This window comes from Phacochoerus africanus, chromosome 1 (assembly GCF_016906955.1).
Source record: "Phacochoerus africanus isolate WHEZ1 chromosome 1, ROS_Pafr_v1, whole genome shotgun sequence".
In the NCBI taxonomy this organism is placed as follows: domain Eukaryota; kingdom Metazoa; phylum Chordata; class Mammalia; order Artiodactyla; family Suidae; genus Phacochoerus; species Phacochoerus africanus.
The window spans coordinates 42,607,427-42,635,179 of NC_062544.1; the positions used below are offsets into that span (position 1 = coordinate 42,607,427).

General features: G+C 39.9%; 1 pseudogene; it reads left to right on the forward strand.

Moving 5' to 3' along the window:
* Positions 1–7,721: 7,721 nt before the first annotated feature.
* LOC125138068 (protein Smaug homolog 2-like) lies at positions 7,722–27,445 on the forward strand (annotated as a pseudogene).
* Positions 27,446–27,753: the final 308 nt, after the last annotated feature.

Below are 27,753 nucleotides of genomic sequence, written 5' to 3' on the forward strand. Positions count from 1 at the left end.
TAAATAATTCTGTCCCATCTTTAACAGAGTCATTCCTTACATTCCAGTCCTACTCCTCCCAGACTAGTTCAAAAACGGTTTTGAAATCTCAGAACTGTACTTTTATTACCCTTATCTTTTTCCTTCAGTTGAAAAATATGTGTGGCTATCCATATTCTCTGTACTGATCTAAAAACTCCCTTCTCCTCTTAAGAGTTAACATTATCATCTAGTAATTATCCGGGTTTTCACATGTGGTCAAAATGATTATTGGAGGAAGATTGGAAAAGGGATGAACTCGATACTGACAGAGACATGGAAGTAATAAGTTAAATCAGCTTCAAACTTCATTGCACTAGACAAAGCAGTAGCACAGTGATTCTTAAACTTAAATGTGCTTGAAAACCTCTTGAGGGTGTTAAAATTCATATTCTCAAGGCATGCAAAGAGACTCTCATTCACTTGACATGAGCAGGTGTCTGGGAATTAGCATTTTAAACATATGCTGGAGCAATTCTGATACAAGTAGTCCTTTGCCATAATTGGAGAAACGCTGCCTGAAAATATTTTATATATAAGAATTTATCAAAGATACAAACCTCAAAAATTTCAGATTGACTCAATATTGCAACAAAAAAGAATTGCAGTCTTACCATATTCAAAATGTCCTGTTAATTTTAGATTGTGTTTTTCTTTTTGTTTTTAGAAATCTGAGATGTCTTCTAATCTTGCAATCAATACAAATGTAATGCAATATAATACAGTTTTTAAAACTACTCAGAAAACGTTTTTTAAATGCTCCCCTTATAGTTGAGGTTATGTGATGGTTAGAAAAATTTCATCTAAATTAGCTAAAAACAAAAGGTAAAAAGGAATCCGGTATCAATATGTTTCATGATAGCTTATTAGAAGTAAGAGTGCTGCAACTTTTTTAGATCTATGTAAAGGTGCACTTCTTTATATAATTTTTTTTTTCGCAAGAAGTACAAAAAAAAAAATACTGATTTTTAAATGTATATAATTATTGGCATTTAATAAAAATTTGCACAGCTACTTAGAGTTTGTCTTTCTTCAGAAGAATTTCCTATTTTGTACTATCATCATTATCTTCCGAAATGCTCAGAATTCAGAGTCTGATACCATAGGACATGTTGAAATACTACAAATATTTAACACCATACTTACTATTACTTGAGATGTTTATCCCTTCTTAAAATTTTACTACAGGGATTTATCTCCTCAGTGGTCTAGTACACCTCTTATTTGTGGAAGAACCCATGAAAACTGAGTTATGAAAAAAAAAAAAAACTAGAGTTGTGAAAGGTTTAGAGGAACTTAATTCTGTCCTGTTTCTCCTACCTTAGCTGGATATTTAGGTGAGTTGAAGGAATAAAAAATTAAAAAAAAAAAAAAGCCAGGAATCAACTAAATGAACAAAAGTGGAGTGGGGCTGATTATCTCCCTAAAGTCAGAAGAGCACTTTACACTTGCTTTAAATTAGGCCACGTTTGTGAGTTTCATTTCCAAGGACACCAGATGACTGCTGGAGCTCCAGCTCTTACATATACATTTTAGGCAGCAAGAAGGAAGAAATGATGAAGAAGGGCACCCAGCATCTCTTTAAGTACACTTGTGCTCTTACATTACAGTACCTAGGACTTAATCTTATCGGCATAACTACTTGCACGGGAGACTGGGAAATGTAGTCTCTATTTGTGCGAATTGGGTGTCCAGCTGAAAACAAGGACTTCTGTTACAAAGGGAAGGAAAACCAAGCACAAGGGTAACATCTGGTTGTTTTTACTACAGGGAATAAGGGGGACTATAAGATAAAGCTTGCTGCTTTTTTCCCTTTGCAATTTTACTAAAATGTAAATACCTAATAATTTTTAAATGTACCCATTCCTTTGGATCTCTATAATTTAAGATCAACCAAAGCCTTGAAATCAAGAAATTACCCTAAAGTTAGAATAATCTGGCTCTTATTGAGGAAATAGGGAAAGAGGGAAGCCTTTTACACTTACATAGAAATCTGGGGTTAATGGATATCAAAAATATATTAAAAGGCAAAATAGACTCAATAGAAGGCGAAGGGGCCACCAGCGAATGTCACCAAGTATGTAACATGAGAACTTCCCCATATTAGAAAGTAGAGCAGTCTCAAAGGTCCTGAGGTCCACAGAGGATGACTTACCTAGCATCACATAGATCATTAGAGCGATAAATGAGATAAGAACTCTTAAATATTTGTTTTGGGGTTCTGTTTTCTTTTCACTGTCCAACATCATTATTCATTATTGATTGGCTTTTAGCTATCCCATATTTATCTGATATTTACTAGCATTCACTTTGGGGTTTGTTTTTTTTTTTTTTGGTATTTATCTAGTTTATCTATTATTCACTTTGTTGCTCTCAGTCCTTGACTGTATCAGCTCTATTAGACAGTAAAATTCTGTCAAGTAGAGTAAAATGGGGATAATTTATTTAATTAAAACATAGCCAAGAACAAGGATAATTAATTATTAATTAGCAATGATGATTGTGGGTTAAAAAATTAGCAATAGATATTTTGTTTCCACCATTGTTACCATCTTACACTTAGGATTTATGCTGAAAAATAAAACAACTGAGGCCTGTTGTAAGAGATAAGTATGACCCTGGGGATCCACTTCCTCCCTCCTGAAAGTGTTGCTCAAATCTACAGTGTAAGGGTAGGCTGAATGTTTAATCCTAGGTATTTCTGGGACCATTTCCAAACAAGCAGGAAGCTTTTCTGGACTGAGCCCTGTTACCTTAATCTGTCTTTCTGTGATAGAAGGCTGGTTTTGATTTCAAATTTATGCAGCATCTGTAATAAGAAATGTTATTGATTATCTCATGTGCCCTTTGGAAGAAATTAAATATCCCCATGATATTGATTTATTTTTAATTAAAAGGAAAAATCACTTTAACTCATTCTTGCTCATGATGTCTCCAAGCCATACATAATCAATACAAGGTGCTTTGTAAAAATAAGTAAATTCGCTCCAACTGAATGAAAGGAAAATGATCTTTTTTTCTATAACATAGAATAATATCTAATGATAGATCCCTTTTCTTCAGTATCTCCTTTGTGTTAGGCATTTGTCCTTATCATTCTCTCTAATCCTCAATAATATTGCCAAGTAGTATTATTAATCTTATTTTACAAAAAAAGAAAAATAATAGAAAGTTTAAGTATTTTACTTATGGACACCTATCTAGCAGGATATTGGGCAAGGATTTAAACCTCAGAGGTATCTGATTCCAAAGCCCAGACTCTTGCCCATAGTTTTTCTCACAAAAGGTAATATTGCTTCAAAATAAAATATCTTTCAAAGAAGTTTTACTGGACTTTGTTGTTGGTGGCCTTTCTTGGGAATAAGGATATTACATATAGTCCTCTCATGGAATCACTGGGTTACTTATATATTTTCATACATTTTTTAAATTTGAATAATGTCAAGATCTTCAGATACTGATTCACTTAATGAACTAGAAGTATTATTAAGGAGTTAGTATCAATTTCAGATCTTGCGGTGAAGTGTATGTGGTATATTTCCAACAAATAGAAGGCAGGGTTTTTTTTAATCTTTTATTTATATATATATAGAAGACAGATTATAATCACGCAAATTAGGAGAAAAACAGGAATTCTAAACAACAGTTCCCACATTTCATGCAAAGTACTTATTGAGCTACAGGTTTCAGATTGATAATCTTGGGTGACGGTTTTGTGACCTACATCTTTACAAAGCTGAGGCTTACTTCTAAAGAGATAGATATCATCTTTTAAAAATAATTACTTTGTAAAGCTTTTAAAATTTTTGAAAATAATTTTATAATCAAGACTCAACTTGGTTGCAGTTCCTGTCATGGCACTGCAGAAACGAATCTGACTGGGAACCATGATGTTGTGGGTTTGATCCCTGGCCTCATTCAGTGGGCTAAGGATCCGGCGTTACCGTGAGCTGTGGTGTATGTTGCATATGTGGCTCAGATCTGGCATTGCTGTGGCTGTGGCATAGGCTGGCAGCTGTAGTTCCGATTAGACCCCTAGCCTGGGAACCTCCATATGCTGTGGGTACGGCCCTAAAAAAAAAAAAAAAAAAAAAAAAAGACTCAACTTTGTGGAATTTAGATATCAAGTTTTCTACTTCTAAGTTTCTGATTGGTTAAAAAAAAATAGTCGATCTAACATATAGAGTCTCAGAACAGAGGGTGGTCCTAAGTAGCACCTCCTAGAAGACTTGCAACCATGTGGAGTATACACATTTGTGTTTCGGGGATGAGGGTGGTAGGGTAGGGATGAGATAGGAGAGCATTCTGTCGGCACCCAGCCAAAGTATCTGTGACATTCAGCCTGAAGCTGGGTGCCTAGAGTTACCTGCCAGCCTTCAATAGCTGGGTGCCTAGAGTTAACCATCCATAGCTCAAAGCTAGGCTTACATCTAAGAGCCAAGTCTATCTAGCTGAGAAGAATGAGGCTCATGACAAACATCTATGTCCTGAACTTTCATAGCATTTAAAAAATGACAGATTAGTACATGAAGACGGGATCTCGCAGATGTCCTAGCTCAGTCCTCCCACATTATGCATTAGAAGTTATATCCTAAACAAATGAAATGCCTGCCTAAAACCCCATAGGTCATCCAATGCTTTTGAAGGGATCTAACAAATATTAGAAAAAAAGGCCATTTTGAAAGTATGTCACAATTTATTAATAATCAAGTTTATGTGAATTGATAATTTTCATTGAGTTATTTTTAGGTTTCCATATTATAATTTAAAATGGAGTGAAAAAAAGGATGAGACACCACCCTCAACAAGGCTCCAAACTAGTTCAAGAGACCAGATAAACGGGTAACAGATAGCAAGATAACAGTGGCAGAGACAACACAAAGCAAGGCTTAATTAGGGGCCTGCTACTCTTGTCATTAGTAACTGCTTTACAGGAAAAATATTTAGAGTAAGCAGCAATCAGTTCAAGGATATTCTATGGAGAGTAAATTATGTCTCTGGATAAGGTCATAATTTTGCCTCTTGATAAGTCATAATTATGCCTCTGTATAAGTCACCCAACTGTAAATGTAGGAGAGACAAAGACTAGCAGGCCTTCAAAGGAACTTAAGAATTATTTTTTTTTCTGAGTTTGCAGATAAAGGCTCAAATATGAGTAATGACTCACCAGCATCATATTAATTAATAGCAAAGCCAGTACTAATATTCAATTCATGTGATGTTAAGACCACAACTTCTTTGTAAATATATAACATTTCAACAATCACTACTTTGGGCTTGAACACTTATTAACTATCTCATAACTTGACCAAACATTTGCTCAAAAAATCATGAAATTACCACATATTAAGTCAGAACTCAAAAACCTCTTCCAGAAAGATATAATATCTGATGGTTATTTCTCCTATGCTGGTCGAGAAACAGTATATAAGAACTAAGGAGAGTTGAAGTATAACACTTGCCTTTTCAAATAAAGGCTTGTTAAATATTTTAAATTTTACTTTTAAAAATTTGATATGTTACAGAACCAAGTTTTATTATTTTTCTCATTAAAATTAAGTTTGACTCATGTCCCCACATATTAGGACATTTATAAAGTTCAGAATCAATTGACCTGACAGAACTGGGGGCAAGGCTTTCTCCTGCCTTTCTCCCTGGATTACAAAAGAATCCTGAAGGATAGGCAGGATGGAAAAATGGCAGATGTTGGACATCTTCAATGGTCAATGATGCTTCTTTTTTACAGGTCAATATGGCTCATTTGTAAGCAGGTAGCACTATTCTCCCCATGTCAAGCTAGATCACAGAGATCCTGAACAAAATCTCAAGGTTATAGATGCATAGTGTATCAGTTAACTTTGCTATGTAATAAAAAACCTCAAAATTTGAATGTGATTTAAAGATTCTTAGCTCATGTTTCTGTGGGTTGACAATTGGGATTGAACTTTTGCTGAGTAATTCTCTTTGTCTCATTTGACTTCACATTATTGCGGGGAGCTACAACTCAGCAAAGTGGTCTCTTGGGGTTGTTTAGCTATTGTATGGGGATTGGAGAGAGACCAGGCCATGTGTCTCTGACATAGTAGGCTATCTTGATTCTGTACACATGGCAGCTTTTCCAAGTTCTAAGAGCAAGAGCAGAAACACACAAGGCCTCCTGAGGTCTACATTTGGAACTGGCATAGCATCCCTTCCACTGCAGAAGATCCCACAATTCAGCTCTGACTGAAGGGATAAAGAAATAAACTCCACTTTTTTAGATGTATTTGTGGGAAAAGGTGACCGTGACATCTTACTCCTCCACCGTCTTGATCTCCTCTCCTCTAAGCTCCACTTTTTAAAAGTTTTGTCGAAGCATGGTTAATTTATAAGGTTGTGATAATTTCTGCTGTACAACAAAGTGACTTAGTCATATATATACATGTATCCATTCTCTCAGAATATTTTCCCACATAAATTATCATAGAATACTGGGTAGAATTCTGTTTGCTACATAGCAGTTCCCCATTGGCTAATTATTCCATATACCTCAGTGTGCATATGCCAATCCCAAACCTCCAGTCCATCACCTCCCACCTGTCCCCTTTGGTAACAATAAGTTTTTCAAAGCCTGTGAGTCTTTTTCTGTTATGCAAAAATGTTCATTTGTATCCTTTTTAAAAATATTTCACATATAGGTGATATCATATGATGTTTGTCTTTCACTGTCTAACTTCATTTAGTATGATAGTTTCTAGGTCCACCCATGTTGTTTCAAATGGCATTATTTAATTCTTTTTTATGGCTGAGTATTATTCCATTTTATATATGTACCACATCTTCTTTATCCATTTCCCTGATGATGGACATTTAGGTTACTTCCATGTTTTGGCTGTTGTAAATAGTCTGCAGTGACAATTGGGATGTGTGTATTTTTTGAATTATGGTTTTCTCTGGATAGATACCCAGGAAATGGATTGCTGGATCATATGGTAGTCCTATATTTAGCCTTCTGAGGAGCCTCCTTAGTGGTTGCAACAATGTGCATTCTCACCAACAGTGTAAAAGCCTTCCTTTTTCTCCATACATTCTCCAGCCTTTAATTCTGAGACAGAAAAATGGAGCTGGAAGAATTAGGCTCTCTGACTTAAGACTATGCTACAAAGCTACAGTCATCAAAACAATAGAGTACTGGCACAAAAACAGAAATATAGATCAATGAAAAAGAATAGAAAACCCAGAAATAAACATAAGCACCTACGGTCAATTAATCTATGACAAAGGAGGCAAGAATATACAAAGGAGATAGTCTCTTCAATAAATGGTGCTGGGAAAACAGCACAGCTACATGCAAAAGAATGAAATTAGAACATTCTCTAAAACCGCACACAAGGTGGTGGTGGTGGTGGTCAGTGTGAGAGGAGGGAGGTGAGCTCGTGGGCCGGAGAGGGGGAGATGGCAGTGGTGGCAGTCTGAGAAGGCCTGGACAGTGGTGGTGGTGGTGGAAGAGGCCAAGGTGGAGCCTGCAGAGGTGTGGCTGGACCAAGACCTCCCCCAATGTGAGCAGGTGTCCTCCTCCCCCATCACCCATTGCCACCACGCCAAGGAACATCCTCAAGCCCTGGCCTCAGGGGAGAGGTAACCAGAGCCCAGAGCTGAGACCATGTGACAGGTGCTGGCCCTCACTACTGCCATCCCCCCACCCTGGCCCAAGGCCTGGCACCATGATGTTCTGAGACCAGGTGGGCATCCTTGTTGGCTGGTTCAAGGGCTGGAATGAGTATGAACAGACAGTGGCACTGCTGTCACTTGTGAAGCGAGTCACCTGCACCCAGGCCCACTTTCTGCAGCTCTGGCTGGAGCACTCACTGGCAGACTGCGATGACATTCACCTGCTGGGGTTGGAGGCCAACAGTGCTGCCATCATCAGCCAGTGGCAGCAGGAATCCAAAGAAAAGGTGGTGTCCCTCCTGCCATCCCATCTGCCCCTGTTCCAGTCAGGCAATACAGAGGCCAAGTCAGAGTATATGAGGCTGCTGCAGAAGGTGCTGGCCTACTTGATTGAGAGCAATGTCTTCATCAAAGAGAGCCGCCAGCTGCTCTCCTATACCCTATCCACCCGGTCACCACACTGGAGGACTGCAATGATCTGGCTCTGGCTAAGCCACTTGGAAGAGCAGCTAGCTAGTGGCTTCCACACCCAGCCTAAGCCCAGCTACCACTCATGCCAGGGCTCTGGGGAGGCAGGACCAGGCTGGCAGAACAAATACCCCAGGAAAATGGACACGTGCCCTTCCACCCACCCAGCTCAGTGCCACCAGCCATCAACAGTATTGAGAGTAACGCAAATGCAGGTCTCCCCTGCCAAATCCACCCAAGCCCACTGAAGCGCTCCATGTCGCTCATCCCCACGAGCCCCCAGGCCCCTGGTGAGTGGCAGAGTCCAGAGGAGCTTGTGGCCCAGGCTACTTTTACCACGCTGGACCACACACCTCTCTCCCAAAGCAGCACCCCAAAGCAGCATGGCCTCCTCTGACAGTGAGCAGATGGAGGAGCAGGGCTCCAGCCGGAACACTTTCCAGGAGGATGGCAGTGGCATGAAAGACGTGCCCTTGTGGCTCAAAGAGCTTCCGCTTGCACAAGTACATGGCCCTCTTCTCACAGATGAGCTATGAGGAGATGATGACACTGACTGAGCAGCACTTGGAATCTCAGAATGTCACCAAAGCTGCCCACCACAAGATAGCCCTGAGCATCCAGAAACTGCATGAGAGGCAGAGCATCCTCAAATCCCTGGAAAAGGATGTGCTGGAAGGATGTGCTGTGGCTGCTGGTGCCCTCCTGCCAAGGATGGGTGCCGGGGGGAATCACCGCTGCCAGGTGCTGAGTCTCCCCTGGTTCACCCCAGCACAGACAAGGGCAGTGAGGCCAAGGACCTTCCAACTGCAGAGAGCTTTCCTCCTCCACCAGCTCCAGTTCCCACTGATTGCAGTGAGTTAGCCCCAGCTCCCATCACTGACGGAGACATCCCCAGCCAGTTTACACAGCTGATGGGCAAAGTGTGCACCCAGCTGCTGGTGTCCCAACCAGACAAGAACATCACCAGTTACCTCCTGTTCATGGAAAAGTGCCTGTCTCATGAGGCTTTCACGGAGACACAGAAGAAACGGCTGCTGTCCTGGAAACAGCAAGTGCTAAAGCTCCTCTGGACCTTCCCACACAAAGTTGCACTAGAGATGCAGAACTACCGGCAGCATAAAGGCTGGGCATTCAGCACCAACTCACTCCCCATAGCTGGCTCTGTGGGGATGGGGGTGGCCCGGTGGACCAAGCGACAGTTCCCAATGCTTCCCCGGGTCTTTCCGCCTGGCAGGATGGGCCTTCTGAGCCCCTCGGGCTTGGGGGCATCTCCTCGTGACATGCCTTCACCAGCCCCAGCCTTGGGTGCCAGGGCCAACAGAACCTGTGGTTCACTAACCCCGGAGGTGGTAAGAGCATGCCCAGCCAGAGCCGCAGCTCTGTGCAGCACACCCACTCGCTCTTGGTCCACTCGTCACCCCAGGCCATTCTCATGTTCCCTCCAGACCGTCTGGACCCTGGCCCTGACTTGGAGATCAATCCCACTCTGGAGTCTCTCTGTGTCTAAGCATGACAGAACACTCCTTGGGTGATGGGATAGACAAAACCTCTACCTTTTATAGCTCAATATCTAAAAATAACAACAACAACCCAGTAAAAAATGGGCAGAAGATATAAATAGATATTTCTCCAAAGAAGACATAAGGTTGGCCAAAAAATACATGAAAAGATGCTCAACATCACTAATAATTAGAGAAAGGCAAATCAAAACTACTATGAGATACCACCTTACACCAGCAAGAATGGCCATCAAAAACTTAACTTCCTGATGAGAGGAGCTATATAGGTATATTTCAAAACGACTCAGATATCGAAAGGTTTAGGGAATGTGGCCACTGTGACAACCTCCCACACACAGCCCAGCATTGCATTATGGTGCCACCCCTTAAAGGTTCTGCATTCCCATGAGTGTCTGATCCTGCTACTCTTGACACCAGAACCCTACCACCATCCTGGCAGGGGATCAATCAACCCCATAGAGCACCTTCTTCAATCCTCAATCAGCGTACTTCGGCTGATTAATTTTCTCTTTGAGTAATTCAATTTAATTATTTACATGGACCTAAGCCTTTCATAACAAAGATGTGTTCAGAAAATTCCTTCCAGCACACATGCAACAGCTGATTACTTCTTCTGAGTATTAACTATTTGCAGGAGGTAAGGTAGGTAAGGATTGCTGGATAAAATAACTCACAAGCCTTGTCACCCCTACCAAAAGGAAAGAACACTTTTCATTTGTCCATGACCATCCTATGGAGAAAAGGGAGACTTGGTCATTTCCCAACAGGTACTCTGTCACATTCTGTCACATCAGTTACTATTCCTGCCACAAAATCTATAGGAAACTTGAGCTAGAAATATTATCAATCATTTCTAACACAAATTTTGTAAGCAATATTTTGTCCACAAAGGTGTTGTCTATGAGAAATAAATAATTTTCTTCTATCCTTGAGCTCTTTTATAGTCTGAGTATGATGTGTTCCTGAAAGGAGGAATATTATCTCATTATAAAGCACAAATTTGACTCTGGTTGAAACAATTACAATTGAAGTACACTTTTCTTTAGATTGCCATGACTCATTGAAAGATGCATTTTATTTCCTAATGATACTGATATAAATAAGAATTTTTCTTCTCTGTCTCTCTCTTTTTTTTTTTTTTTTTTTGACTGTTCCCACAATATATGGAAGTTCCTAGGTTCCTAGGCCAGGGATCGAAACTGTGCCACAGCAATGACTCAAACCACTTCAGTGACAATGCTGCATCCTTAACCCACTGCACCACAAGGGAATTCCAAGTTTTTCTTTATAGTAACAAAGACCTCTTCAAGGAAAATCTTATTAAACTGTTAAAAATCAGATTAAGCACAGATTCCATACTAGCATAGATTAATACCTTGTCTTTAAGAAGGCCATAGTGTTCTATAGGAATGAGAAGGAGAGTGAGAGAGTCATATTTAGGAAGACTTTATGCTAGGGACTGTGCTAGACACTTCACATAGTTCAGCTTAAATATTTACATTAGCAAGAGGCAAATATGATTTTTGTCTGCAAAACAGGAAAAGATGGCAACAGTCAAACTGGGTAATTGGTAGAAGATTTAATAAAGGAGGTATTTACAGAGCCGTGGGCAGTGTTAATGGAAACCAACAAGGGAGAGGAGCATACTCTGGGACTAGAAGCAACAGAGAACCAGGGAGAAGTTACAGCCAGATGGCCAAGTTCCAGGAATGGAGCATTTGAAGAGAAGAAAAACTGCTGAGGAAGGTGGAAAAAAACTACTGCAGTGGAAGAAAAAAACCAACCTCCCATCCTCTGTCTCTGGCCAGCTCCCCATTGGCTGAACCTAATCAGAATCCTGAGCCATGGAGTCTGTTGATACAATTCCTGTATTCAGCCTCCTAAGACACAGAAGAATGGTAGGGTAGAGACAGAGGGCAAATAGGAGGTATCAGCACATTGTCCCATTTTATTTTATTGTTTTTTTTTCCGCTTTTGGGTTTTTTTGGTTTGTTTTTTGTTTTTGTTTTTGTGGGTTTTTTTTGTTTTTTGAGGGCCACAGGTGTTGCATATAGAAGTTCCCAGGCGAGGGGTTGAACTGGAGCTACAGCTGCTAGCCTACACCACAGCCACAGCAACACCAGATCCAAGCTGCATCTGTGACCTATACCACAGTTCATGGCAATGCCAGATCCTTAAGGCACTGAGTGGGGCAGAGATAGAACCTGCATCCTCATGGATACTAGTCGGGTTTGTTATGGCTGAGCCACAATGGGAACTCACATTGTGTCATTTTAAAGATGAGCAGGAGTTCCCGTCGTGGCGCAGTGGTTAACGAATCTGACTAGGAACCATGAGGTTGAGGGTTCAATCCCTGCCCTTCCTCAGTGGGTTAAGGATCTGGCGTTGCCGTGAGCTGTGGTGTAGTTCGCAGATGCGGCTCGAATCCCGTGTTGCTGTGGGTCTGGCGTAGGCTGGCAGCTACAGCTCCGATTAGACCCCTAGCCTGGGAACTTCCATATGCCGCGGGAGCGGCCCAAGAAATGGCAAAAAGACTAAATAAATAAATAAATATGAGCAGAATAAGAGTCAAAGGAAATAAGAACTTTTGTAGGTCACAGAGGCAAAACAAAATTTAAACTCAGATTTTTTTTTTCTTTGCATTCATTATACATGCTATCTTATTGAGCTTTGTTAAAAGAAAAATAATTAGTAATTTCATCATAGGGAGTTTTCCTAAAATTACAACTCCATTTTCTTCATTTAACTTTCAGAGCCTTAACATCTCTAGGACCACACAGTCAGGTGTGTACTTACATGGTAACACTTTAACTGGACCCTTGAGTAATCTCTATATACCATCTCTCTTTCATCAGCTTTGATTGTTGTTTCCTAAAATGAACAATTTCACTAATGGATTTTTTGTGTGTGTGTGCTTTTTAGGGCCACACCCATGGCACATGTAGGTTCCCAGGCTAGGGGTCGAATTGGAGCTGTAGCTAACAGCCTACACCATAGTCACAGCAACACAGGATCTGAGCCATGTCTGCAACCTACACCACAGCTCAGGGCAATGCCAAATCCTTGACCCACTGAACAAGGCCAGGGATCAAACCTTCAACCTCATGGTTCCTACTTGGATTCGTTTCTGCTGGGCCGCAATGGGAACTCCATGAATTTTTCAATTATCCAAGTCAACAAATATTTAGAAATCGCCCAATAGGCACCATAGTTGTTTTTGACCCTGTAGAGGATATAACTGACATATTTGACACAGTCTGTACCTTTCAGTGCTTATTATCTTACTTTTTTACAAAAAGCACTATATCTGCCAGGAGACCAAGTGTCTTGTTTAACTTGTTCACTACTTTCAATCAGTACCTGAAAGAGTGTCTGGCACATAGTAGGTGCTCAACAAACTCTGAGGTATTGATGCATAATATGTAAAATGTTGAAATCAAATAGAATGAAGCTCATAAATGTGTGGCACACGTAGTAAAGGGTTAGGAGGCTGCGGAGGATGAAGATCAGGGAGGACCAGGGAGGATGAAGAACAAGGAAGACTGTTGAAAGTGAAGATGTTCAGAAGAACCTGAAAAGATGAACGAGTTTAAATAGATACAAATGGGGAAAACATTTGAATACCTTAGGGGGGACTTTGGCTACTTGGGAGGGGAAATGGTCCAGGGGACTAGATTCTTCTATAGGAAATGAAGGCAAACTTGATAAAAGGAAGAAGTTTGCTCTGGAGGAACCCACTCTTCCCCTTCTGGTGCTTTTGCAGATCTTTCTTCTCCGTGTTCACCTTCTCCCATCCTAGAGCATCTCCTTTCCCCAGAAATGTCAGCTGTTTTAAGTTGCATAATAGTCAGGAAAACTTGCTTATCTAGATTCGCTTCTTATCATAAGGCTCTGTATAGTGACTTCTAGTGCTAAATTGAAAATTTGCTTAAGATCTTGGCTTATGGCACAAAAACAGACACATAGATCAATGGAAAAGAATAGAGAGCCAAGGAGAGACAAGATGGAGGAGGAGTAGGGGGACACGCTCGCCCTCTCCCACAAACACACACAAAAAAGCACATCTACAGAATAAATGACTCGCACAGAACAGCAACCAATCGCTGGCAGAAGAACCTAAACTCCCAATAACAGGCAAGAAGTTCGTGACATTACGGGGCAGAACGGGGAGAAAAGAGGAGAGTGGAGAGAAGGTGATCGAGCGGGACGGGCGCATCCCAAAAGGGAACTGCGGAGGAGAAAGGGATCCCACACCCTGGAAAGTCACCTACCACGGGGGGAAAGATCAAACGAACCGGAGGATCTCCAGATGCAGAGAAGAGTGTAGCAGTAAGTTGCAGTACGGAAAAGCCGATCAAGAACCTAACGGACCATCTGAACTACAGGCACAGTCACCAAAAATTGAGACGCCTGGGTGGGGGCTGGGCACCCAGACCTCGGCTCCAGAGGATAGTCCCCGGGCTGGGGGGGGGGGGCAGGGGGGGGGAGCGGAAACTGCTTGGGAGGTCTAGAAACCATTTGATGGGGCAGAGACTGCCTGGGAGACTAGAAAACAAAGCTGTCGCAGAGAAAGGGAGCAATACTCCAGGGGCGGGGAAGTGGAAAGCCTCATCAGAGGGAACCTGGGAGAAAAGCCTGGTCTGCGCCTGTGCTGGGGAGGGGAGAGAAGAAGGGGTGGGTCCTCATAGAATACCCCCCATGCCACAGCAAGCTTACAGGCCCGATAGCTAGCTGAAAGCTGTGCTTCCCAGTACATCCCCTCCCCCCACCCCCACCACCCCCTGCTCTCTCACCGAACCTGGGGCTGCCTGCCATCCAGGAGGGCTGGCCTCAACAATTGCCTGAAGCCTACCACCGAGGGGGCTGTCCCTGCACAGGCCTGCTTGCCCTTTGGAGGGGCTACACTTCCGCAGAGCAGCACCAAACACCACCAGCCCCCGAGAAAAGGCCTGCAGCCCAGAAAAGCTAGAACAAGCCTAGCCAGGCAGTGAATAGATCTGCCTAATTCCCGGACGGTTTTTCTGAGTCGGGCTGCCCCGGGGAGGAGCCTCTTCGGTTTCCAGCGGCCCTGCTACCCACCCAAGCCCCCAGGGGGTGCCCTAGTGGTTCAGCTGTATAGGACTGCCAGCTCCAGGCAGGACCCCCTACAGCCCAGAAAAGCTGCAACAAGCCTGGCCGAGTCCGGAAAAGATCTCAGACGGTCTTTCTGAGTTGGGCTGCCCTAGGGAGGAGCCTCTAGGGATTCCAGTGGCCCTGCTACCCGCCCAAGCCCCTAGGGGGTGCCCCACTGCCGCGGAATAGCTGCTCAGTACCACCAGCCCCCTAGAAGAGCCCCTGCAGCCCAGAAAAGCTGCAACAAGCTTGGCCAGACTATGAAAAGATCTGCCTACATTCTCAGGCCGTCCTTCTGAGTTGGGCTGCCCTAGGGAAGAGCCTCTTAGGTTCTCAGTGACCTAGATAGCTGCTCCAGCCCCCAGAGGGTGCTACACTCCTGAGGAACAGCTGCCCAACACCCCCAGCCCCCTGCAAGAACCCCACAGCCGAAAAACACCAGAGCAAGCTCTGCATGACCAAGTGAAATCTGCTACCATCGTGGTGTGGACCTTCCAGTCCTGTCTGCCCTCAGGAAGCCCTCCTTTGCTTCAAAGAAACACTGTCAGCCCCATCAACACTCCAGAAAAGCCACACTTCCTCAAAAAAGATTGACCAACAACGCCAGCCCTCAGGAAATATTCCACAGCAGTGACAAGGCAAACACTGCCCGATAACGGAGAGTACAACTTCCTCAGGAAAGGGAAAACAACAAGCAAGATGAAGAAGCAGAGAAACCACCCCAGTCAAACCAACAGGAGAACTCACTTAAAACAGTCAACAATGAAACAGATCTCTGCAGTCTGACAGACCTGGAGTTCAAAAGAGAAATAGTGAAAATACTGAAGGAACTAAGAGAAGATATGAACAGTAATGCAGATACCCTCAGAAAGGAACTAGAAAATATAAGGAGGAGCCAAGAAAAACTAGAACATTCATTTGCAGAGATGCAAACTGAACTAAGGGCAGTAAAAACCAGAATGAATAATGCAGAAGAACGAATCAGTGATATGGAAGATAGAATAATGGAAATCACTCAATCCGGTCAACAGACAGAAAACCGAATCCAAAAACTGGAAAGCAATATAAGAGACCTATGGGATAATATAAAGCGGGCCAATCTACGCATAATAGGAATTCCAGAAGAAGTAGAAAAAGATAAGGGGATGGAAAATATATTTGAAGAAATTATCGCTGGAAACTTCCCAAATCTAAAGGATGCTGGGTTTAAGATAAAAGAAGCACAGAGGGCGCCAAACAAACTGAACCCAAATAGACCCACACCAAGACACATCATAATAAAAATGGCAAAAGTTAGTGATAAAGAGAGGATCCTAAAAGCAGCAAGAGAAAAACAGAATGTTACCTACAAGGGAACCCCCATAAGAATATCAGCTGATTTCTCTACAGAAACACTACAGGCTAGGAGGGAATGGCAAGAGATATTTAAAGTGCTAAAAGGAAAAAATATGCAACCTAGAATACTCTATCCAGCAAGAATATCATTTAAAATAGAAGGGGAAATAAAAATTTTTTCCAACAAACAAAAACTTAAAGAATATAGCAACACAAAACCCAGGTTAAAGGAAATATTGAAAGGGCTTCTCTAAACCAAAAAGAAAGGAAGGAAAGGGAAGAAAAAAGAAAAGAAAAAAAAAAGAAGAAGAAGAGGAAGAACTAGGACTGAGGAAACCGCAATCAGAGAGCAGTCACTCAAATAAGCCAGCATACAGATTTAATCATGAACATGCTTCAAACAAAATAAAATTAAAGAGAAAAAAATAAAAAAGAGTCATCAAAACCATAAAATGTGGGCAAGGGATGTTAGGAAGTAAATAACCCTTTTTGTTAGTTTGTATGTTTCTCTTCTTAATTTTAATATAGTAATGAAGTGTTTGAACTTACAGGATCATCAGGCTAAAACACACAATTATGGGAAGGGGTTAGCATACTTAAAAAACAGGGCAACCACAAGCCAAAAGCAAATATTGCATTTGCAAAAAATGAAAAAAAAAATACACTCAAGCAGATAATAACAGGAGACCATCCAACCAAAAAAAAAAAAAAGGAAGAATGGAGAACCATAGAATCAACTGGAACACGAGGTTCATATGGCAATAAATAATCATCTATCAATTATCACCTTAAATGTCAATGGACTGAATGCCCCAATCAAAAGACACGGAGTGGCTGAGTGGATAAAAAGGCAAAACCCTTCAATATGCTGCCTACAAGAAACTCACCTTAGGACAAAAGATACATATAGGTTGAAAGTGAAAGGGTGGGGAAAAATATTTCACGCCAATAGACATGACAGGAAAGCAGGAGTCGCAATGCTCATATCAGACAAAATAGACTTTAAAACAAAAGACATAAAGAAAGACAAAGAAGGTCACTACTTAATGATTAAGGGATCCATCCAAGGAGAGGATGTTACTATCGTCAACATATATGCCCCAAATACAGGAGCACCCAGATACATACAACAAATATTAACAGACATAAAGGGAGATATGGATGAGAATACAATCATCGTAGGAGACCTTAATACCCCCCTCACATCAATGGACAGATCCTCTAGACAGAAAACCAATAAAGCAACAGAGATCCTAAAGGAAACAATAGAAAAGTTAGACTTCATTGATATCTTCGGGACACTACATCCAAAAAAAGCAGAATACACATTCTTCTCAAATGCTCATGGAACATTCTCAAGAATCGACCACATATGGGGACACAAAGCTAACCTCAATAAATTCAGGCGCATAGAAATTATCTCAAGTATCTTCTCTGACCACAATGCCATGAAATTAGAAATCAACCATGGGAAAAGGAAAGAGAAAAAAAACTACTACATGGAGACTAAACAACATGCTACTAAAAAACCAATGGGTCAATGAGGAAATCAAGAAGGAAATTAAAAACTACCTTGAAACAAATGATAATGAAGACACAACCGCTCAAAACCTATGGGATGCTGAGAAAGCAGTGCGCAGAGGGAAATTTATAGCAAGACAGGCCTTTCTCAAAAAAGAAGAAAGATCCCAAATGGCCAACTTAACCCTCCACCTAAATGAATTAGAAAAAGAAGAACAAAAAAGTCCTAAAGTCAGCAGAAGGAAGGAAATTATAAAGATCAAAGAAGAAATCAACAAAATAGAGACTCAAAAAACAATAGAGAAAATGAATAAAACCAAGAGCTGGTTCTTTGAAAAGGAGAACAAAATGGACAAACCCCTGGCCAGACTCACTAAAAAGAGGAGAGAAAGAACCCAAATAACCAAAATTATAAGTGAAAAAGGAGAAATCACAATGGATACAGCAGAAATACAAAAAACCATAAGAGAATACTATGAACAACTATATGGCAACAAGTTTGACAATCTGGAAGAAATGGACAATTTTCTAGAATCTTACAGCCTGCCAAAACTGAATCAAGTAGAAACAGACCAACTGAACAGACCGACCACTAGAAATGAAATTGAAGAGGTCATCAAATCACTCCCTACAAATAAAAGTCCAGGACCAGATGGCTTCACAGGTGAATTTTATCAAACATATAAAGAGGAATTGGTGCCCATCCTCCTTAAACTCTTTCAAAAGGCTGAAGAAGAAGGAATATTCCCAAAGACATTCTATGATGCCACCATCAGCCTCATTCCAAAACCAGACAGAGATACCACCAAAAAAGAAAACGATCGCCCAATATCATTGATGAATATAGATGCAAAAATTCTCAACAAAATCTTAGCCAACCGAATCCAACAACATATCAAAAAAATTATACACCATGACCAGGTTGGGTTCATCCCAGGTTCACAAGGATGGTTCAACATACGCAAATCAATCAGCATCATACACCACATTAACAAAAGAAAAGTCAAAAATCATATGATCATCTCAATAGACGCAGAAAAAGCATTTGACAAAGTCCGACATCCATTCATGATCAAGACCCTCGCCAAAGTGGGTATAGAGGGAACATTCCTGAATATAATCAAAGCCATTCATGAGAAACCCACAGCAAATATAATCCTCAATGGGGAAAAACTGAAAGCCTTCTCACTCAAATCTGGAACAAGACAGGGATGCCCACTCTCACCACTGCTCTTCAACATCGTTTTGGAAGTCCTAGCCACAGCAATTAGACAAACCAAAGAAATAAAAGGCATCCATATAGGAAGAGAAGAGATCAAACTGTCACTGTATGCAGGTGACATGATACTATACATAGAAAACCCGAAGGACTCAACCCCAAAACTCCTTGAACTGATTAATAAATTCAGCAAAGTAGCAGGATATAAGATTAACATTCAGAAGTCAGTTGCATTTCTGTATACCAGCAATGACATATTAGAAAAGGAATACAAAAATACGATGCCTTTTAAAATTGCACCTGACAAAATCAAATACCTCGGAATACACCTGACCAAGGAGGTAAAGGACCTATATGCTGAGAACTACAAAACTTTCATCAAAGAAATCAAAGATGTAAAGAAATGGAAAGATATCCCATGTTCCTGGATTGGGAAAATCAATATTGTAAAAATGGCCATACTACCCAAAGCAATCTACAGATTCAATGCAATCCCTATCAACTTACCCAGGACATTTTTCACAGAACTAGAACAAACAATCCAAACATTTATATGGAACCACAAAAGACCCAGAATCGCCAAAGCAATCACGAGAAACAAAAACCAAGCAGGAGGCATAACTCTCCCAGACTTCAAGAAATACTACAAAGCCACAGTCATCAAAACAGTGTGGTACTGGTATCAAAACAGACAGACAGACCAATGGAACAGAATAGAGAATCCGGAAATAAACCCTGACACCTAGGGTCAATTAATCTTTGACAAGGGAGGCAAGAACATCAAATGGGAAAAAGAAAGTCTATTCAGCAAGCATTGCTGGGAAACCTGGACAGCTGCATGCAAAGCAATGAAACTAGAACACACCCTCACACCATGCACAAAAATAAATTCAAAATGGCTGAAAGACTTCAATATACGACAGGACACCATCAAACTCCTAGAAGAAAACATAGGCAAAACACTCTCTGACATCAACCTCATGAATATTTTCTCAGGTCAGTCTCCCAAAGCAATCGAAATGAGAGCAAAAATAAACCCATGGGACCTCATCCAACTGAAAAGCTTTTGCACAGCAAAGGAAACCCAAAAGAAAACAAAAAGACAACTTACAGAATGGGAGAAAATAGTTTCAAATGATGCAACCGACAAGGGCTTAATCTCTAGAATATATAAACAACTTATACAACCCAGCAGCCAAAAAGCCAATCAATCAATGGAAAAATGGGCAAAAGACCTGAATAAACATTTCTCCAAAGAAGATATACAGATGGCCAACAAACACATGAAAAAATGCTCAAGATCGCTGGTTATAAGAGAAATGCAAATCAAAACTACCATGAGATATCACCTCACACCACTCAGAATGGCCATCATTAATAAATCCTCAAATAACAAGTGCTGGAGGGGCTGTGGAGAAAAGGGAACCCTCCTGCACTGTTGGTGGGAATGTCAGCTGGTACAGCCACTATGGAGAACAGTTTGGAGATACATTAGAAATCTATACATAGAACTTCCATATGACCCCGCAATCCCACTCTTGGGCATCTATCCAGACAAAACTCTACTTAAAAGAGACACATGCACCCGCAGGTTCATTGCAGCACTATTCACAATAGCCAGGACATGGAAACAACCCAATGTCCATCGACAGATGATTGGATTCAGAAGAGGTGGTATATATACACAATGGAATACTACTCAGCCGTAAAAAAGAATGACATAATGCCATTTGCAGCAACATGGATGGAGCTAGAGACTCTCATACTGAGTGAAATGAGCCAGAAAGACAAAGACAAATACCATATGATATCACTTATAACTGGAATCTAATATCCAGCACAAATGAACGTCTCCTCAGAAAAGAAAATCATGGACTTGGAGAAGAGACTTGTGGCTGCCTGATGGGAGGGGGAGGGGGGGGAGGGAGGGGGAGGGATCGGGAGCTTGGGCTTATCAGACACAACTTAGAATAGATTTACAAGGAGATCCTGCTGAATAGCATTGAGAACTTTGTCTAGATACTCGTGTTGCAACAGAAGAAAGGGTGGGGGAAAAAATGTAATTGTAATGTATACATGTAAGGATAACCTGACCCCCTTGCTGTACAGTGGGAAAAAAATAATAATAAATAATTTAAATAAAAAAAAAAAGAATAGAGAGCCTAGATATAAACCCATGCACTTATGCATTTATGGTCAATGAATCTATCTATGACAAAGGAGGCAAGATCATACAATGGAAAAAAGACAATGTCTTCATTACGTGGTGCTGGGAAAACTGGACAGCTACATGGATACGGATGAAACTAGAAAATTTTCTAACACTACATACAAAAACAGGCTCAAAATGAATTAAAGATCTAAATGTCTCCTAAAGTAAAGGAAATAAAATAAAAAAAAAACAAATGTGCCCTAATTAAAGTTAAAAGCTTTGTACAGGAAAGGAAACCACTGGCAAAATGAAAGGACAACCTACTGAATGAGAAAAAACATTTGCAAATGATATGATCAATAAGGGATTAATATCTAACATATACAAACAGCTCATACAAATCAACATAAAAAACCAAACAACCCAATTGAAAAATGGGCAGAACTGTATAGATATTTTTTCCAAAGGGGAAATATAGATGGTCAACAGGCACATGAAAAGATGCTCAGCACCCCTAATCATCAGGGAAATGCAAATGAAAATCACGATAAGATACCACCTCACATCTCTCAGAATGACTATCATCAAAAAGAATACAAATAACAGATGTTGTTGAGGATGTGGAGAAAAAGGAACCTTCATACACTGTTAGTGGGAATGTAAACTGATGCAGCCACTCTTCTAAAAATAGAACTACCATATGATCAATCAATTCTACTCCTGGGTATATATCTGAAAAAAAAAATCAGAATGGATAAGCAATGGGAACTATATCCAATCTGCTGGGATAGACCATGGCAGAAAATAATATAAGAAAAGCAATGTGTTACTTTTCTCTATAGCAGAAATTGGCACAACATTGTAAAGCAACTATACTTAAAAAAACACAAAAAATCCCACTAACTCAAAAAGACAAATGCACCCCAACATTCACAACAGCTTTATTTATACTTTCCAAGATATGGAAGCAACCTAAGCATCCATCAACAGGTGAATGAAAAAGATGTGGTATAATGGAATACTGTTCAGCCAAAAAAAAATAAAATTTTGCCATTTGCAGCAACATAGATGGACTTGGAGGGCATTATGTTATGTGAAATAAGTCAGACAGGGAAAAACAAACACTGTATGATATCACATATGTGTGGATCTAAAAAATTCACCAGACTAAGGAATAAAACAAAAATGAAGCTGACTCACAGATACAGAGAACAAACTCATAGTCCCTAGTGCCGGGGGGTGGGGGGTCAGTATAGAGGTTGGGGAGTAGAAGGCTCAAACTATTGTGTATAAACTAGGCTCAAGGATATATTGTACAATATGGGGAATATAGTCAATATTTTGTAATAATTGTAAATGGAAAGTAACCTTTAAACATTCTATTAAAAATTATTTTAATTTTAAAATAGTTTCAGCTAAAATGATCTGGGAAGATTTTCTTGATTCTTCCAGACTCTAGATATACTTGTCTGGTGCTCCTACAGTGCTCAGAGCTTTGGCCATCATAGCACATCCTGAGGTGCACTGAGGTGGCTTATGTTATGGTCTCTTTCCCTGCAGTAAGAGGCAGGAGGATTAGGACTATCCTCCTGTTGCCATACAATGTATGAAGGACCGTGTGTTACCAATAAGCCATAGGTAGGATTTTTAACTATTTTATGAATATGATTCTACTTATCTTTTCTTAAATGCTGCATTTCAAGCTGATGAAGATAATTTTTTTGGTAAAGGTGTTTTTGGAACCCTGCAAACTACACTGTAGATGTGGCTAGGTGTAGGACTAACTTGGTTTGGGATATAGGGCAACCAACCATTTCAGTTTGCCTAGGACTGAGGGCCTTGTTGGGATACTGGATTTTCAGGGTTAAATCCCCCCAAATCCCAGCAAACTGAGGTGAGTTCATCCCACCCTACTCAGAAATGAGAAACAAATCATCATAAGCTTCTTTTATTCTCTATGCTATGCCTATAAACCCTAGCTAAGGTTATGTTAGTGCTGAAAAATGTAATTTCTGATCTTGCTTTTTCATCTCTTGACTAATGGAACATTATGTCTCAGTAGAAAAGCTCACACCCTGTGAAGAGTAGCCAGTTGAGACTGAGAATTCATAGGCTCTTCCATTATGTTGCTTTTAACAACCACAGTAATTGCTTCTCTCCATGTTCCCAGTTAGGCCTTGTGATAAAACCAAGCTATAAGAACTTCTAACTAGGGAGCTTTCCCTTTAGATATTTCATTACAGATGGGTTTGTAGAAAGTCACAACAATTTTGTGATTGTTGGTTTGTTGTTTCTAACTCTCAGAAGCTACTTGAAGAGAAATTACTTTCATCCCTCAGAGGAGACACCAGATCGGAGCATGGCATTCACACCGAAGCACTTTGGCTCTATACGAATTAAACCCCAGAGAATGGAATTTCAGATTAATTCACCGCATGATTTCTTCAGTGGGTTCCTTGTTTCCACCTATAGAGAAAAAGGATTGGTGGGTGATAGAACAAGAATAAAAATTATACAAAATTGTGAGGAATTGATTTTCTTATTTGGGAAATGAGGTGGATACTGTAGTGTTGGATGTACTCTCCAATCTACACTTGAAGCCAGGAGAGGGGCAGCTCATCAGCTCTTTCATCAGCTCGGAATCCACAAAATGATTAGATTATAAATTTAACTAATGCAGCTCAAGTGATTTTTCTGGAACAACAGTGATATGAATACACAAGAAAATTTTGTCCCCCAAGAGCTTTATGTACTATATGCTTGTTAATAATTGTGGCTTCAGTTACTGGCCTATTTGTTGCCATTCTGATGGATCACAGGCACAAATCAGACAAAGGCAACCCTAAGGCATTCTTCTCTGCTGGTACATTTAATAGCTGGCTTTTTAAGAGAGTTTACTAAGCTTTTTAAACATGATATTTTATAATTTTCTCTTCATATAAATCCCACAAACTAGATATTGGGATGATCCTTGTTTACAGAAGATAGAATCAATTGAGGCGTGGGAAGTTTATAAAATTTTTTTAAGCAAAAATGTAAGTATTTCAGTTCAGGTGGTATGGCCCTGGAGCAGCAGGCTTATCCACTCTGCCCAAGTACCTCCCAGAAGTGAACAAGTAGCCCCACCTTCTACAAAAAGACATGGTCTGCAGAATAATTTTTGAAAATTTTGAGTAATTCCTATAACATCAGAGAAGTAGCTTTGATTTTTGTTTATGTAACTACAAAATTTGAGTTCCTTCATTTTAAAAAAAGGTACTCCCAAACTAGGACACAAATTGCCAACTATTCTTTTAGCTGCATATTCAGAAAACAAGTCTTGCAGAATTTTCCTGTCCAAGAATCTTCATCCTAACTTCCATAGCACAAAGCTTGAGTTAAGAAAATTATCAATGAAGCAGATAATGATAATAGAAATGTAATATTGGATATGAATTTTATAGGGGGAAATTATACACATATATTTTTACATTGTTTTTTATATTGTGGGTTTTTTTACATTATGTTTCTTACGTCAAAAGAAAATACCTTCCCTTTTATAATTCTGTAACAGCAAGTCCTTTCAAAAATGAAAGGTATGTTATAAAATTTTTGAAGAAAGAGTAAATTAATAAAGTAACAATTTCTTATATCTTTTATCAACTGATATAAGCATTATTGTTATGATTATCACTTTATAGATGAGGAAACGAAACCACAAAGTAAAATGAATTACCTAGAGTACATGTCAAGCAAATGGAAGACCCTAGAGTGGAAAGTAGTTTTGCAAAAGGAGAAATGATTTACCCTGGGCTCAACAGCTATCCTAGGAAGTACAAGGTCATTCACTGGGTCATCACTCCAGCTCTTGAGTTGCTATGGGAACCAAGCAGCTAGAACCCTGAATAAATAAATGTACCTTTTAAAAGGAGTCACTGGCATAACCAAGAGCATTCACCAAGGCTCAGAGGCTCTTTCCCTAACAACAGCCTTCTATATCTAATCCTAAATCTGCATATAGTTTTCTTGATGCTAGAGTCTTCTGGAATGTTTAAATTCATGTGGCTGAAAAAAGAAAATAGTTTTCATAAAAGGACTTTTAAGCAGGGTGATTTGCTTTGGGGCAGGATGACCCTACCCAACTGAAATAGAACTCTGATGGCTATCATTAATAAAATAATAAGGTGAATACCCCCCTTTTCACAGGGGTATCTGCCATTTACAAATTATATTAAAATTAACTAAATCACTGATTATCAAGACAATCATTTGGGTGGAAGATATGCTGTTTTTAATTGTGTTATATATTTTTATGGTTGAGGGTAGACGAAGGAAACATTTATAGATGGATTCTTCCTGTAATAGTTTGTAAATTTATGTAGAAGAAATTGCAAGTGTCTTTCCATTTTGTTGTATTGGCCTCTGACTTATATTGCTATTTCTCTTTAATTCCCTTGTAACTAATGGTTATAATCCTGATGACAAAATATAGTATTTAGAGATTACAAAAAAAAGCCCCATATTTTCACTTTAATTTATGGCACCAATAGAGTCTGAAACTAAAACAGAAAAGTAACCTCTAGGGTTCCCATTTATTACTTTGTTTTCAGAAAGAACTATATACCTTCTAGCAAAAATGTAGTGAGTTTCTAGAAAAATCATGATACTTGCTGTGGATAATCAGAAGCCCAATTTCATACTCAAACAAACCAATATAAAGAAAGAAAAACTTCACTGAAGTTATGGACATTAAAGATTTTTGCAAAGTCGCTACTTACTGAGTCAACCGGCATTGAAAGCTGGTTTTACATTATCAAAATAGCTGAGTACAAGTTCAGCTACTCCATTTTCAGAGTAAGAAACATTGATTAGCCTCTTGACTTCTGTGAACCTTTATTTTTCTATCTGCAAAATAAGGTCAGTCACAGCTACAGGGCTGTTTTTGAATGTTATATACACTGTAAAGAGCTATGCTGATGGAATTGATGGTTAGAGGCACTAGGACGGACTTGAATAAGCTTGGACATGTTATTGCATTACGCCTCGTGTTACTGAATGTCCTTGCCTGTAAAATGAGTAATGAGTATGAGATTTGAAGGACTTTTTTTTTTTTTCCAGGATTAAATGACAGGATGTATACCTGTGAAAATTCTTTTTCAAACTACAAAACATGTGCTAGCCAGACCACATTAGTATAGAAAAGAAGCACATCTACAACTGAAAAACTTTCTGATATCTTTGGATACCAAGTGTTTTTCAAAACTACGTAAGAACTGTGCTTAAAAAAAAAAATCCCATGGAAGGTTGTGATACATCATGTTTTTAATATGATTTAAAATTTAATGTCTGAAATAACGAATACTGAAGAGGGTGTGGAGAAAAGAGAAACTTCCTACATTGTTGGTGGGAATGTAAATTGGTGCAGCTACTATGGAAAACAGTATGGAGGTTCCTCAGAAAACTCAGTATAGAACTACCGTATGATCCAGCAATCCTACTCCTGGGCATGTATCCAGACAAAACTGTAATTCAAAAAGATATATTCACCCTTATGTTCATTGCAGCACTATTCACAATAGCCAAGACATGGAAAAAACCCAAATGTCCAAAAGGAATAAGATGATGTGGTACATATATACAATGGAATACTACCCAGCCATAATAAATAATGAAATATTGCCATTTGTAGCAATATGGATGCAACTAGAGCTTCTCATACTAAGTGAAGTCAGAAAGAGAGATACAAATACCATATGATATTACTTATATGTGGAATCTAAATATAGCACAATTGAACTTATCTACGAAAGAGAAACAGAGTCATAGACATAGAGAACTTGTGGTTACCAAGGAGGGGACTGGGGAGGAGGGGAAGGAGGGACTGGGAGTTTGGAGTTAGTAGATGTAAACTATTTCATATATGGCAAATAAACAGCAAGGTCCTACTGTATAACACAGAGAACTATAGTCAGTATCCTGGGATAAAATATAATGGAAAAGAACATTTTTAAAATGTTTATACACATGAATAAGTGAGTTACTTTGATGTACAGCAGAAATTAACACAACGTAGTAAGTCAACTATACTTCAATAAAAAATAAATTAAGAAAATAACAACAAAAACTTGTGTCTGCTATGTTGAAGGGTCTTCTTCTCTTCCCCCATTATATATGTTAGTGTTACTCTAGGTTATCACTTGGTCTCTCTCCTGCCTTGTATTTGCTATCTTCCTAGACAAGCTCATCTGCACCACAGCTTCAATTTTCATTGATTTAAGGATGACCCTATATCCTCTTTTTAGCCCATATGTGTCCTTGCCCCTTAGACTGGTACCACCAGTTGCTTACTCTTTCCACCTGTATGTCCATGGGTACCTCAGCCATAGCAGGTCCAAAAGAGTCCTTCTGGCCCTGCACTTGTACCTTCCTCTGTGTGCCCAGTCTTTGCAAATTGTTCCACCATCCACCTAGTTGCTCGGGTCAGAAATCTTGGCTTGATATTGTCTTTTCAATCTTCCTCATGCTGCAAATCCAGTCAATAACCAAGTATTGTCCTTCCCACTATTTAAACATCTTGCCAATTAAACCCTTATCTCCATTTCCTCTGCTTCTTTCCCAATTAGGTCACCTTCACCAGGCATTTGAATTTTTGATTCTAGTCCCCAGCCTCCATTTTCTCCCAATCTATTGTCCATATCCTGTCCTGAATAATCTTTCTGAAATCTAAAATTGATCTTGAGTTCTTTATGCTTAAAATTTTCTAATGGCTTCCCTGTGCC